This window comes from Piliocolobus tephrosceles, chromosome 5, assembly GCF_002776525.5.
Source record: "Piliocolobus tephrosceles isolate RC106 chromosome 5, ASM277652v3, whole genome shotgun sequence".
Classification (NCBI taxonomy): domain Eukaryota; kingdom Metazoa; phylum Chordata; class Mammalia; order Primates; family Cercopithecidae; genus Piliocolobus; species Piliocolobus tephrosceles.
In genome coordinates this window covers 50,795,524-50,810,229 of record NC_045438.1, presented here as the reverse complement: position 1 = coordinate 50,810,229, position 14,706 = coordinate 50,795,524, and the positions used below count along the sequence as shown (strand labels likewise).

Below are 14,706 nucleotides of genomic sequence, written 5' to 3'. Positions count from 1 at the left end.
ACCCAGGGGTAAGTTTCAGATGGCCCAGGACAGGAGGGAGCAGGTACAGTGATAGGTTAGAGGCATTTATAGTTTTCATGTAAAAATACAAATGGGGGCTGGGCACCGTGGCTCACGCCTGTAATCTCAGCACTTTGGGAGGCTGAGGTGGGCCGATCAGAAGGTCAGAAAGTTGAGACAAGACTGATCAACATGGTGAAACCCTGTCTCTACTAAAAATGCAAAAATTAGCCAGGTGTGGTGGCGCACGCCTATAATCCTAGCTACTTGGGAAGCTGAGGCAGGAGGATCGTTTGAACCCAGGAGGCAGAGGCTGCAGTGAGCTGAGGTTGTGCCACTGCATTCCAGCCTGGGCAACAGAGTAGGACTTTGTCTCAAAAAAAAAAAAAAAATACAAATGGGAAGGTCATCTTACCCCTCAAGAGGTCTAGAGGCAAGGCTAAGATGTGGCAGAGAGAGTAAGGCCAGGAAATTGTAAGGAGAACAGGATGGGGATGCAAAATTTGTCAAGACCAGAGCTGATCTCTCTCTAAAGGGGGCAGAACCCCTCACCCTGCAGGCCAGGATGTCTTGTGAGCAGAAAGCCGAAGGACACAGCAGTGGATCTTGGCAGTTCGGTTTCAATGGACAGATCTTCCTCCTCTTTGACTCAGAGATCAGAATGTGGACAACGGTTCATCCTGGAGCCAGAAAGATGAAAGAAAAGTGGGAGAATGGCAAGGATGTGACCATGTCCTTCCATTACATCTCAATGGGAGACTGCACAAGATGGCTTGGGGACTTTTTGATGGGCATGGACAGCACCCTGGAGCCAAGTGCAGGAGGTAACTGAAGAAAGAGAAATGGGGATCTCAAGTGGGTATCCCTGGAGGAGGCTCAGAAGAAAGCAATCTGGGGCATTCCCAAGAGGAGGGGGTTTTGAGTTCCCGGGCACACTCAATTCCTGTGGCAGAAGTTTAGGGCTTCATTCCAGAGAAACCAGTTCGGGTACCAGCGATTAATGTGGAAAGTGAAGAGAAGAGAGTGTCCAGGACAAGGTTTAGAAAAGCCCAAACCCCTGGGACACATGGGATTCCTGGCCGGGCCCTGGGCTGATGCCCCTGCCATCCCACCTCCATCACACTCCAGATCCTGAGCCAGCTGATGGCTCTGTCTGGAGCAGAGTGGACTCAGAGACCAGGGATATGGTGGCACATGGGGGCGGGTGACCTGCTGCTGGAGTTTCATGCTTACCTCTGAGCTCACCAGGAATGGATGGCACAGGCCATGGACAGTCACATTCAGAGTTATGGGTGCCACTTCAAGGTGATGTGGGAAGCTCTCTGATGTGGAACATCAAGGAAATGGTAGGTACAGGCTTCAGGGCCAGGGCTGGGTGTGCAGGGAAAAACCTGCCCCTCAGTGACAGGGGCTGTGAGATGGGGAGTAGTGACTATGGAGGGGTTTCCCAGGACAAATGACCCAGGATTTCTTCAGCGACATAAACCAACGCTGTGTCTTTTTGGAAGGGTGAACATGTCCCCAAGAAGGCACCGTGAGCATGGTCTCCTTCAAAGTCTTTATTCTTGCTGTCAGCATGTCCATCATAATATAAAGTTAGCAGTAAAATATTCCACTAAAGTGCAGTATATTTTCTCATGTTGGTATTGCATTTCTGTTTCTTTGTCAGACTAGAACATCTGAACTAGTAAAAGATTAAGCAACCCAAATGCTGGATTAAAAAAATGTTAAACCTTTCAAATATATTAATGAGGACTTAAAAGTAACACACAATAAGAAGTATCACATGAATCTAAATCTCTCCACATAGTTTCAAAAATATAGAGATCAAATAATAGGGCAAAGAAAGCACCCTGATCTATATTTTCAGTAAAATGAGTAGATAGGAAATGCCTAAATCCATCAGATCCTTGTCTGTAAAACAGATAATCGAAACAACTGGTGAATCTTGGGTAGTGTCTGAGCATGAGATGGATGTAAGGTATGGATGTGAAATCTGTTTTGGTGATTGTATTGTGCTTATTAGGAGAGTGTCGTGGTTTGTAGGAAGAACACTAAAGTATGGAGCATGAGGTGGCATCATTAAAGATGAGGCATCAGTGTGGCAGCTCGCTCTCAAGTAGTGCAGGCAGAGAAGTTCTCTGGATTCTGCTTGCAAATACTTTGCAATTCTTGGTGGTTTCACATTGGTTTTTTTGTTTGTTTTGTTTTGTTTTGTTTTACTAGTTGAAAGTGGGAATGTAAGAAAAACATACTTTTAAGAAACTGATGTAAAGAGATGAATACCTCAATAAATCCACTACGGTTCCTTCTCCTCCAAAGCCAGGGCCTCCAGGTGTTTCCCTCTCACTCTCTGTTCTCTGCTTTGGGCAGCTTCTCCTGCCTTCTCCTTTCTGGAGGCAACTCCCAGGTCCTTCTAGAGCCGGAAGCACCTCAGTCAAAACAGGAGCTGGGATCATTCAGGTTCACAGGCCTTGATCCTCACTTGAACACCGGAGCTGGCAGGAGGCGAATCAGAGCAAAGACTCACCAACTATTCTGAGATTAGACCAGCTGTCTTAGCTGCGTAGGTATGTGCATGTGGTGTGCATTGTGTGTGTGCATGTGTGTCTGTGTCTGTGTGTGTATGTGTGTTTCCATGGATTTTCTGCCTGACACTCATGACTATAATAGAAATTTCCCACACTTCCTCCCTGTCCCTTCTCACCTCCTGACATCTCTTCCTCTCTGATCCTCTATGGTCAAACTCTCCTGGCCTATTCCTGGTCCTATCTTGCTGCCTCCAGGCTTTCTGTTGTGGTGCATCCTCTGGCAAGTATTCCATTTCCCACCAGCTCAGAGTCAGTCATGATTTAAAAGTTGGGCACAAATGTTACCTCTCATTAGGTTAGCCATACCTTCCTGTATTAGGATTCTCTGGAGAAACAGAAGTAACTCTGTGTGTGTGTGTGTGTCTCTGTGTGTGTGTGTGTGTGTGTGTGTAGGCAGAGAGAGAGATGGAAAGATTTATTATTAGAAATTGCCTCACACTAATATGTGGCTGGCAAGCCCACCATCTGCAGTGTGGGCCACCCAGCTGGAGACCCAGGAGAGCTGATGCGGCACGTGCAGTCTGCTGGAGGATTTTTTTTTTTTTTTTTTTTTTTTTTTTTTTTTGACAGGTCAGTCTTTTAGATCTTTCAAAACATCCACTAATTAGATAAAGCCCACCTCTGTTACAGGGGTAATCTGCTTTACTCAACATTCACCAATTTAAACATCAGTCTCATCCAAATCACCTTCCAGGTTGACACATCACATCACACCTCCCCAGGCTAAATTATTTCCCACTCCTGTGTCCTGAACCCACAGTGAGAGGACTTCACTGTGTGAGATCGGATTGAATGAAGAAAATGTGGTCCACACACACCATGAAAATCTATGCAGCCATGAAAGACAACAAAATCAAGTTCTTTCCAGCATCATGGATGGACCTGCAGGGCAGTATCATAAGTGACCTAACACAGAAGTAGAAAACCGCATGCTGCAGATTCCCATTTACAAGTGGGAGCTAAACACTGAATACACATGAATGTAAAGATGGAGACACTGGAGATCACTAGACAGGGGAGTGGGGAGGGCAACATGGACTGAAGAACCACCTGTTGGGTACTATGCTTACTGGCTGTGATGGGATCACTGGGGCCCCAAGCCTCAGCCTCCCACAATTGACCCATGTGACAAACTTGCATGTGTACCCTTTATGATATGAATTGAAATAAAAAATTAATAAATAAAATAAAATCACATGAGGCCAAAAAAAAAAAAAAAAAAAAGAAGAAGAAGAAGAAGAAGAATTAACTGACAGGAGCGAGAGAGAGCTCTGCACTATGAATTCTATCCCTGTTCTAAAAATACACACTCTTGGTCGGGCTCACACCTATAATCCCAGCACTTTGGGAGGCCAAGGTGGATGGATCACAAGGTCAGGAGTTTGAGACCAGCCTGGCCAATATGGTGAAATCCATTTCTACTGAAAATACAAAAAAATAAAAATAAAAACCCAAAAATTAGCCTGGTGTGGTGGCACATGCCTATAATCCCAGCTACTCAGGAGACTGAGGCAGGAGAATTGCTCCAACCCGGGAGGCGGATGCTGTAGTGGGTCAAGATCGCACTACTGCACTCCAGCCTGGGCGACAGAGAGAGACTCTATCTCAAAAAAAAAAAAAAAAAAAAAAAAATACACTCTAGTGATCTAAAATAATTGTAAAGTGTATGATCATAATTGTATAAAAATTACATATGATTGCACCAAAACCCCAACATGAAACACTGTGTGATGGAATATCAGATGATTTCCACCTTGTTCTTTATACCCTTCCTTTTTGTCCCATTTTCAAGTGACATTTTTTTGTTTATCCTCAGGCTTCCCCTTCTGCATCTACCACCTCCTTTTTCACTGTCCACCTCAGTCCTTCCTCTGGCCTGGGATTGTGGCTTCCTTAGCACTCAAGGGACAAGAGCTGCATTCAGCCTCAGGATAGAGGAGGACACAGGGCAGGTGGTGGAGGTGGTCTCACATTGCAGAGGAAACTAACAGACCCCAATCTCTATCACAGACAGCTGTGTTTCTCCACCAGGTTATCTACAACCAAGACAAACTTGCCCCTTTCCTGATTGGTTTTTTGTTTTTTTTTTTTCTCCCTCTTTTCAACTCCTTGATGAAAATTCATATTCTTCCTCCTAACATTTATTTCTACTTCTTGCCTTCACAATATATTCTGGTTTATTGTGCCCAGAGAACACCGGTTCCACCATGTCCTAAGTTACCATCTAAAGTGTAGCGAACAAATGGGCAACAAAGAGGCCCCTACCCCAATGACTGTCCTTTCATTTATTCACTCACAGGGTAGGTATAGCCTCAGCATGGATAATGGGCTGTGCCATGAATGCTTCCCTGAGGAAAACAGACAAAATCCCTGCTCCAGTGGGGACAGCAAGTGAACATAATGAGCAGGTGTATTCCAGAATGTAGGAAAGTGACAGATGACTTAGGGGGTGGAGAACAAGGATGTGGGAAGGAAGAGAGAGAGGGGGAGGCCCAAGGTCCTCAGTAACCAGAACAAAAAGGTCTCCCAGGAAGGTGACATGTGAGTCCTGGCTTCATGGAGGTGAGCTTTCCCGCAGGAGGCAGAGCCCGAGAAATGGCCTGGAATGGTCCAGGGAAAATCCAGAAGGTGCCTCCGTAACATTTTCAAGATAGCCCTAAAACAAAAGAAATAACCAAGAATGTATCTATTAAGTAGTTAGGACCAAACAATATATATTTATGACTTAGCAATTTCATCACCGTTTAAGAAAATATTTCACATAAATTGAAAAAGTAGTATGTTTGTTTCATTCTTAAATAATCACAAGTGTTTACTAATGGACATGTGTACCTACTGGGCACTGAACAACTTCTCAAACCTTGGGAGCCGATTGGACACAGTTGCCATCATTTCCTATTTCATACAGATTTTTACAGGGGTTCTTGTTTTTTAATCACACCATCTGTTGAAAGCACAGATTGTAAAATTACATCTAAAGCAATGGTGCATAGTCTTAAGGTTGAAACTGTGAAATACCTTGCACTAGCACTTCCTGAGGTGTCCGGCAGATGTGACTGCTCATCCTTCAAATATTTCAGTAACCCCAGAATGTTTTCTCACAGTGAGTTTGTGCTGAGTTCCTCGGCACACAGCCTGGGATCCACAGCCATGGGCTAGAGAGAGGACAAAAGAGGCAGTGACATCATGGCGCATGAGGGGTCCATAAAGAGTTCCTTTTTGGGAGAGTTGGGGCAGTTCCTCCCACCCTGCAGATCAAGATTCCCTGAGGGCAAAGAGCAGAGGGGTGCTCTCTGGTGGCCCAGCAGTTCTGCCCCAGGGGAGAGGTTTCTCTTTTGCTGCAGCGAAAAGAAACAGGATGCTGCTTCATCCCAGAGCCACGTTGTTTCAGATAACACAGTGACATCCTACTTGATGGCTTCAGAAATCCTTGGAGAGCTGAGAGACAGCACCTGAGGTGACAAGAGAGTAGGCAGGTTTGGTTGGACATGACAGCTCTCGAGATGACACCCAGTTTCTCCCGTGCGTCTGTCTGTGTGCCTATATGTTTCTGTGAGTGTGTGTGTGTGTGCATGCATGTGTGTGTGTGTGCGCCTGTGTCTGTATGTGTGCATGTGTTTGTGTTTGTTTCTATGAGTGTGCATGTCTGTGTGTGTGTGTGTGTGTGTGTGTGTGTGTGATAACATACATGTATGAATGGTGAATTGATTTCCTGGTTGATTTGCTGTGGAGGGAGACAGGGACTCCAAGGAAGTTTCTTCATCCACCTAGCCTATCATCCTGCCTGACAGTCCCTCCTCCCTGTGGAAAGAATCTATCCCAGTAACTGAGGCTTCATTACTGCAGACTTCTCACAGCTCCTCAAACTTCTGTGATATTTGCACTCCCAGGCCTCCTCCTCATGCTTGTCCCTCTGCCAGGTGCCCTGTCTTCTCCCATCTGGCCACGCTGTATTCTTTCTATTCCTACAAGAACAGCTGAAATGCCACCTCCTGAAAAGCCTCCATGCAACTCCCCAGGCAGAATGAATCACCCCCTCTTCTGTCCTCTGATAGCCCCAACCACTGCGGGGACATCACATCATCATCAGCAGCCACATGGGTGTTTGTTTCTGTCCCTAGATACTAAGTTCCTGGAGGACAGGAAACATCCATCACCCACATGTAAACCCAGCACCTAGCACAGTGGCTGCCTTATGATAGGGTTTAAGACACATGGGAAGAATCCAATCATCAGACTACCCCAGGGCTGCTAGAACTCAGAAAGGGATCCCCGTAATTTGGGGGATTGGACAAAGGTCTTCATTTCTGTTCTTTCCAGCACCAACCTCCATGGCTCCACTCATCCCTACTCCTTCCTCCAATTAAGATTGGCCAGTCAGGAGAGCGGTAGGGGCAGGAGCAGCTCCACCTGGTCTCCTCCACCACCCATGGTGGGGTGCACCCTTGGTGGGACCTGATAAGCACAACAGCTTCTGGGCCTAGGGGACCCGGGGTCTCCGCAGCCCCACAGAGACCAGGAGGAGCTGTTCAGCCACTTGCAGAGACAGCCAGAGAGAGTGCTTCAAGGACTGCAGGGAGCTCTGGAGAAGTGGGGAGTTCAGGACCCTCTTTTGTGGGGCATGAGAAATTTAGGCAAGATCATGTCTACAAAAGAGGCTATAACTTTGGGTTATCAAAACTTTCACCTCCTTACCCCTTCCAGATCAGAGTGGGTGCTTTACTTGTTTTTATGGATTATTATGTCACCCAAAATTAGAGGTCAGAATCACCCTAAATATTTGAAACTTCTTCAAGATTTGACAAATGCATAACATTTTCATGCCACTTCTATTTTTAAGAAGCTGTGGCTGAAGAAACATTTTATTGTATAGCATTGCCCACATTAATTATACAGAATTTTAAAAATCTACATAATGTCATACAACCATGACAAAAGTAAAAACTAAAAAGTAGCAACTTTTTGGACCAGGAGTGGTGGCTCACACCTGCAATCCCAGAAATTTGGGAGGCCAATGCTGGAGAATCGCTTGAGGCTAGGAGTTGGAGATCAGCCGTGGCAACATGGTGAGACCATGTCTCTACAGAGAATTTTAAAAATTGACCAAGCGTAGTAGCACAAGCCTGTAGTCCCAGCTCCTCAGGAGGCTATGGTGGGAGGATCACTTGAGCCAGGGAGTTTGAGGTTGCAGGGGGTTGAGGTGATGCCACTGCACTCCAGACTGGGTGACACAGTGAGAGCCTGTCTCAAAGAAAACAACAACAAAACCAACATAAGAAATGACAAAGAAAAAATTAAACACAAATGAGCAAATTTGACAGAGGACTTGTGCGACCCAAATGACCAAATCATGCAACTTCTTACTTTTGATATAGTCAGGGGTCTGCTGAGTGTCAGCATTCCCAGAATGTTCCATCTCATGAAATATAATTTCCTCTGGTGAATCCACTCCTTAGTCCAGGTCCTCCGAGAAGAAGCAAATGGGATTCACATGAGGGGATTTCATTGGTGGAAACCCTGGGAGAACCTTTCAGCAGGACACAGTTCTGACACCAAGTGCAGAAGGGAGGGACATGAGGTTGGACAGGTGCATCCTACACTACAGTGAACGGTGCTGGGACAACTGGATGGTGCATGCAGAAGAATGAGGCAGGTCCCCTCCTTACAGCACACACAAAAACTAGCTCTAGATGAATGGCAGATGTCCACCTAAGACATGAAACTATGAAAGCCTTAGAAGAAAATAGGGCTGTAAATTCTTGTGACCCCGGATTTGGCAAACGCTTAAGTACTGTATGCCAATAGCACAAATGGCAAAATAAAAGGTATTTTAATTTCATTTCATGCAAATGTAAACTTTTGTGCTTCAAAAAGGACTCCATTTAGAAGGTTAGAAAAAAACTTATGGAATGAGGAAAATATTTGAAAATCATATATCTGGTAAGGGACTGGTATCCTGAATATCCGAAGAACTCTTGCAAATCAATATTCTAAAGTGAAATAACCCAATTTATATATATGCAAGAGAATTGGAATAGACATTTCTCCAATGTGAGACAGGTATACTACAGGGTGGTCACAAAAGAATAGAAAACTTTAGGCAGCAGTTTCAGGTAACTAGCAAAAAGAATCTGTTCAAATATCTGCAGAGGCTGTGGGCTGGTAAGATGCTGAAAACCAGAATGTAGACCAAGCTGCCTAAGAATGAGTGGACCCAACATGGCCCTGGATTTGACCTAGGTTTCACCTAGGACCTCATTACATGCTGATTAACATACTAAACCCACACCAGCCAGCTCTCTAGCAGCTCTGAAGATACCCGTATTTGGTGTGAAAATGCGGGCACCACAGTTGTGAGAAACCCTCTCCTTTTTCAAAGAATTTTCATGAACATTCCCCCCTTTCGTTGAAGAAACTCATAAAGGTGGCAGCCCCAAACCCCCTTGCACCTGCCTCTCTCTTGAGTTCCCCCGCACTCCCTTTACTTGAGTGTGTACTTTTCCTTTTACAATAAATATCCGTTCTTTCTCTATTTTCTACTGGTCCTTGAATTCATCTTCCCAGGCGGTGTCAAGACACCGACACCGGCTGGGGTCACAGTCCCACTGCGGTTTGCAGACTTCCCCTTCCCCACTGACATCAGAAGAAGAATGCAGGCAGGGCGCGGTGGCTCACGCCTATAATCTCAGGAGCTTGGGAGGCCGAAGCTGGCGGATCGCCTGAGGTGGGGAGATGGAGACCAGTCTGATCAACATGGAGAAACCCCATCTGTACTAGAAATACAAAAAACTAGCCGGGCGAGGTGGCGCATGCCTGTAATCCAAGCTACTTGAGAGGCTGAGGCAGGAGACTCGCTTGAACCCGGGATACAGAGATTGCGGTGAGCAGAGATCACCCCATTGCACTCCAGCCTGGGCAACAGGAGGGAAGCTCAGTCTCAAAAAGAAGAAGGAGAAGCAGAAGAAGGAGGAGAAGGAGAAGGAGAAGGAGACGCAGAAGGAGTAGGAGAAAGAAAAGAAGGAGAGAAGGAAAAGGAGAAGGAGAAGGAGAAGAAGGGCAGTGAACCCAGGAAAAGGTGCTCAGCGTCCACAGCCCTCAGGGAAATGCCAACCGCACCCACAAGGGGACGCCTCACCCCGCTGGAATGGCTGACCCCAAACACAGTGAGGCTGGAGGGGGTGGGGCCTGCGTTCCTTACAGGGCAGAGAGCAGGAGATGGGGAGTCCATGAGTGTGGGGGATGTGTGCGTGTCACCCTCTCCCCATTTTCCTGGCGGAGGTTCCTCCCTTTTTTCTGGCCCTACTTCCTTCCTTCCTCTCCCTTTCTCCTGCCCTCCCTCCTATCCTTCTGTTCCACCCATTCCAAGGTTTTCTCCCCCTCACGACGTCCATACTTGAGGCCCCCAGCCCAGCGGAAAAGCCAGGAGCCCTGGACCGGGAGTGTCGAGGTTGGGGAGGCGACAACTGGAAGCCCCTGCCGGACCCTGGACACTTAGCACCTAGTGAGTCTCAGTCTCCCTCCTGCAGGAGCCCCAGGGCAAGGAGAATGGGGGATCCTCGCGGGGACCACACTGTTAGGGCCCCACGGATCCGAGTGGGATGGTGACGTCCCAACTTTCCGGATTCAAGAGATTCTCCTGCCTCAGCCTCGTGAGTAGCTGGGATCACAGGTGCCCACCACCACACCAGGCTAATTTTTTTGTTTTTAGTAGAGACGAGGTTTCACCATGTTGGCCAGGCTGGTCTCGAACTCTTGAATTCTGGTGATCCACTCACCTCAGCCTCCTAAAGTGCTGGGATTACAGGCATGGGCCACCGCACCCAGCCCATCCTATATTTAATATGCTGCTTCATCAGTGTGTTGAGTTCCAAATTTTAATTGACAAATTTTTCATTGCTATAAGTGCTGCTTGGTTCTTTCTGTTTCAGGTATAACTAGTCTTTTTGACAATGTCTTAATAGTTGCAGTGGGTTTTATTCTTTTATGTCTTTAATGATTTAAGGATACATATTTTGCTATTTCCTTTGTAGTTCTAATATCTGTAGTTCTTCAGGGCCTAACCTACTCTGTGGGATTGACTCAGTCACTTCCTGTGGTTTGACTCTTGATACATTCTGTAGGTTTCTGAGCTTTTTTGTGGCATGGCTTTTTTACTGTAGGAAACCTCTGCTGCCTACGTGAGGTTGTGTTCTGCAGAGATATTATGTTTGATTCTGTCAACGCCTGTGGATCGCCACAAGCCAGGGATCATTTTTGTTAATTTTTTGGCTCGCACATTCCTGGAGCAGTCAGGTAGAAAACATTCTAACACTCAGGAAAGCTGCAGTGATGAATCCTCAGGGCAGAGTGCTTTACTGGATTTTACAGGCGCAGTGCTGCTCTCGCTGGGCATCATTGTTGCTGCTGTGGCTCTTTGTTAGTTTCTTGGGAGGAGGAGACACCTTAGCAAAAAAGCTTTTAAAACAAGATTTGAAATTATTTTGAGAAAAAAAAATTCCTGGTTTTCTTGCTCTGTTGTTGCTCTGTCATGTGGTGCCTGCCAGTTACAGCTAAACAGTCACTTTTGTGGTTTCTAGGCAGAAAAATGCTCAAATCACAAGTAAATGTCTAGGCGTCCCAGGAGGTGACTCTGGTAGTGTGTATGTTCATTGCTCATTTGCACTCTTAAAGGTACAATTTTCCTGACTTTTTAACGTTTTCCTAGGGTGCCATCCTGTATGTTAAATTTAAAATTGATGATTTCTTCTCAAAGGTAGTGTTACCATAATTCACACAGTTTAGATATACTATAAAAAAGCATTTAAATCCATTCAACATTGTTCATTAAGCTTCTGTTTGAGTCATAAAATATCTTGTCATGTCTGATTAATTCAACTGAGTTCAGTTTTTAAACAGCACTGCTGTTCTACAATGTGCTACTTGTTGTTAAAACCTAAAAGTCCTAAGTGTTTCCAATAACTGAAAGGGATTGGGTGTTTTACTAAGTTATCTATCATAATTATCATAAATTTAAGACTGTGGGCTGATTTTATGAAATCTATAAAGTATAGAAATAATAAGAAGTAAAAATGAATTTAATGTAGTTCTAGCCTTCATTTTGTCTAAAAGCCAATGTCCAGTGAAAACACTTATTTTCCTCCCTCTGCAAACCTGAAGCAAGCACTGCTAGAAATGTGATTTTCTACAGAAGTGACAGGTTGATAAGATGATTCATGACTGAAGTAATATTATTCAATTGTTTTGTATTTATAGCCTGGGAATATGCTTTACAACATGGCCAAATGTCTGTATGTTTCAATATACTCCCAAAGATAAGAGACTTTTTTTGTGTGTATGTGACACAGTTTTGCTCTGTCATCAGGCTGGAGTGTAGTGGTGCAATCTCAGCTCACCACAACCTCTGCCTCCCAGGTTCAAGTGATTCTCCTGCGTCAGCCTCCCAAGTAGCTGGGACTACAGGCACGTGCCACCGCACACAGCTAATTTTCATATTTTTAGTAGAAATGGGGCTCTACCATGTCGGCCAGGATGATCTCAATCTCTTGACCTCATGATCCACCCGCCTCAGCCTCCCAAATGCTGGGATTACAGGCGTAAGCCAACGTGCCCGGCCAAGAGACTTTAAGCTCCTATGTTCATAGAGGAGTATTGTCTGTAAATTATATCTCAGTAAGTATAGTATTTATAAAATATGGAGGAGAGAAGACTAGCAGTAGCTGTGTAAGAGAAAAACAATAAGCTTATCTGATCTACAAGGAGCATCTATGACATGGTGGGTTAAAATATAAACCATTCTCTACCTCCTTGAGACTGTGACTAACAGCCTAGAACAGTACAAATCCACTGGATGAAGACAGGAAAGAAGCTCAGGCTTCTGGCTCCCTCACCCAAATTACCCCAGAGAAACAATGGAAGGAAGAAGGAAACACTTGGCAAACAGACTACACAACAGCAACCCTGGTTGCAAGATAACGACAGAGTATTCTTTCTAAAATATGAAGGAAAAGAACTTGAGCCTAGAATTTTTTTATCCGAATTCTCATTTAAATAAGAAGGTATCCTTTCTGTTGCAGCCATAACAAATTGCCACATACTTACCTACTTAAATCAGTACATCTTTATTATTTCACAGTCCTCTAGGTTACAAGTCTGAGATGGCTTGATTGGTTTCTCTGCTCCCAGTTCCTCAAGGTCAAGGTCAAGGTGTCCACCCGCTGGGCTCTGATTGGGAGGTTTTGGAAGCCTCTGCTGCGAAGTACATTCAGGTTGCTGGCAGAATCCAGTCCTTGGATCTGCGGTACTGAGGTCTCAGCTTCCCTGCGGACTGTCAGCTGTGACCCTTCCCTAACTCCTAGAGGCCCCTCTCCAGTCTTGCTCACGGCCCCCACATCTCAGGGTCAGCAACAGTGCATGGAATCCTTCTCATGCTTAGAATCTCTCTGACATCAGATGTATCTTTCTTGGCTCCAGCCTGAGAAAATTCTCAGCTTTTTAGAGCTCATGTAATGACACTGGGCCCACTCAGAGAATCCAGGAAAATCTCTCTTTTTAAGGTCAACTGATTAGTAGTTTTAATTATGAATGTGCAGAGCCTAGACTAGCGGTGCCTAGACTCACAGTACCTAGACTAGCGGTGCCTAGACTCACAGTACTTAGACTAGCAGTGCCTAGACTCACAGTACCTAGACTAGCGGTGCCTAGACTAGGAGCAGCTGGTTTGTCTAGGCCCCTCAGCCCTTATTCTCTCCATCCCCTTCTTCCTGGCCCCCTTTTCTTTCCCGTTTCCATTCCCACTTTCATACTCCTTCCTTCCTTGCTTAAAATACTGGATTTTCCTGCGGCTGGTACGCTCCAGGCTCGATCAAACAGGCTAAGACAGCAGTTAGTTGTCCTATCATCAGTGTTTTCTAGAACATATCGTTCTAAAAAAGGTACAGGAAACTTGAAGGGGCAGCTTCCGAATCCTGCCCAACACAGTGTATTAGAAATATTTGAAATGATAGAAAACCTGAAGGATATTTGCCTCCTGAAGATCCAAGTTGGAAATAGTTTAGACGAAGGTACCTCAATAGCAAGAGAAACACAGGAGATGCCACAAGAGAACCGAGGAGGACGTGACCAAAGAATCTGTTCCAGATTACTGTTATCTCACAACAAGGGAAATGTGAAGTTAGGATCGCAGAAACAAGGAAGTGTAGCTAAGAATAACCGGGAATTACAGCTAGGAAAGATATCAGGAAAATGGGGCTGGAGGTGGCACGCAAAAGGAATAGGAAAACATGCTGATACTTCTAAAATTAGGAATAAAACAAAACCATTAATACCAATAAATGTGATACATATTGGTATGAGTCATAGGTTAAGGGCAGCCACCCTAGAAGGAAACTAGAATATATAACTTTTAACCAACCAAAGAAAACCTCAGTATACTAAATGGAACACAGGTATGGAAGGGGAAATACCAACAATAAAAAGCACAGTAAATACACGTGGACCAGGCACAGTGGTTCATGCCTGTAATCCCTGCACTTTTGGAGGCCGAGGTGGGAGGATCCCTTGAGCTCAGGAGATCAAGTCCAGCCTGGGCAATATAGGCCGACCCCATCTCTACAAATATAGAAAATTAGCCCAGTGGGTGGTGCCTGCTTGTAGTTCTGGCTACTCAAAGGCTGAGGTGTAGCAAGACGAGCCGCAGACAAAACTCCTCAGACACCGGATTAAAGAAGGAAGAGGTTTTTTGTTTGGCTGGGAGCGTCGGCAGACTCTGTCTTAAGAGCCAAGCTCCCCAAAAAAGAAATTCTTGGCCATTTTAAAGGCTTACAACTTTAAGGGGTCCACGGGAAAGGATCGTGATAAATCGAGCAAGCATGGGAAACGTGACTGGGGGCTACATGCCTCAGCTAACAGAACAAAAATTTTACAATGCTTTTTTCATACAGTATCTGGAATTTACAGATAACACAAGTAGTTTAGGTCAGGGGTTGATGTTATTATTATTACTTTTTTTTAACTCCTAGGGCCGGGTGGTGGTGCCAAGGTTGTCTGGCTATTTATCTTACTTTTGTTTCTTTCTAGTTTTTTGCTTTCTGTCTCCTCCTGTCTTGTGAACTAGGCA

At 45.2% G+C, this 14,706-nt stretch overlaps 1 long non-coding RNA gene and 1 pseudogene across 1 annotated transcript; one reads left to right on the top strand and one right to left on the bottom strand.

The window, feature by feature from the left end:
- The window catches only part of LOC116418817, a 188,167-nt pseudogene extending 185,936 nt beyond the window's left edge, over positions 1-2,231 (top strand).
- A 5,542-nt stretch (positions 2,232-7,773) lies between these two features.
- LOC116418795 lies at positions 7,774-14,576 on the bottom strand. The gene is made up of 3 exons (XR_004228952.1): positions 12,690-14,576; positions 7,956-8,055; positions 7,774-7,832 (listed from the first exon to the last, which is right to left on the bottom strand). It is a non-coding gene; the product is annotated as an uncharacterized LOC116418795 (long non-coding RNA).
- Between the last annotated feature and the right edge of the window lie 130 nt (positions 14,577-14,706).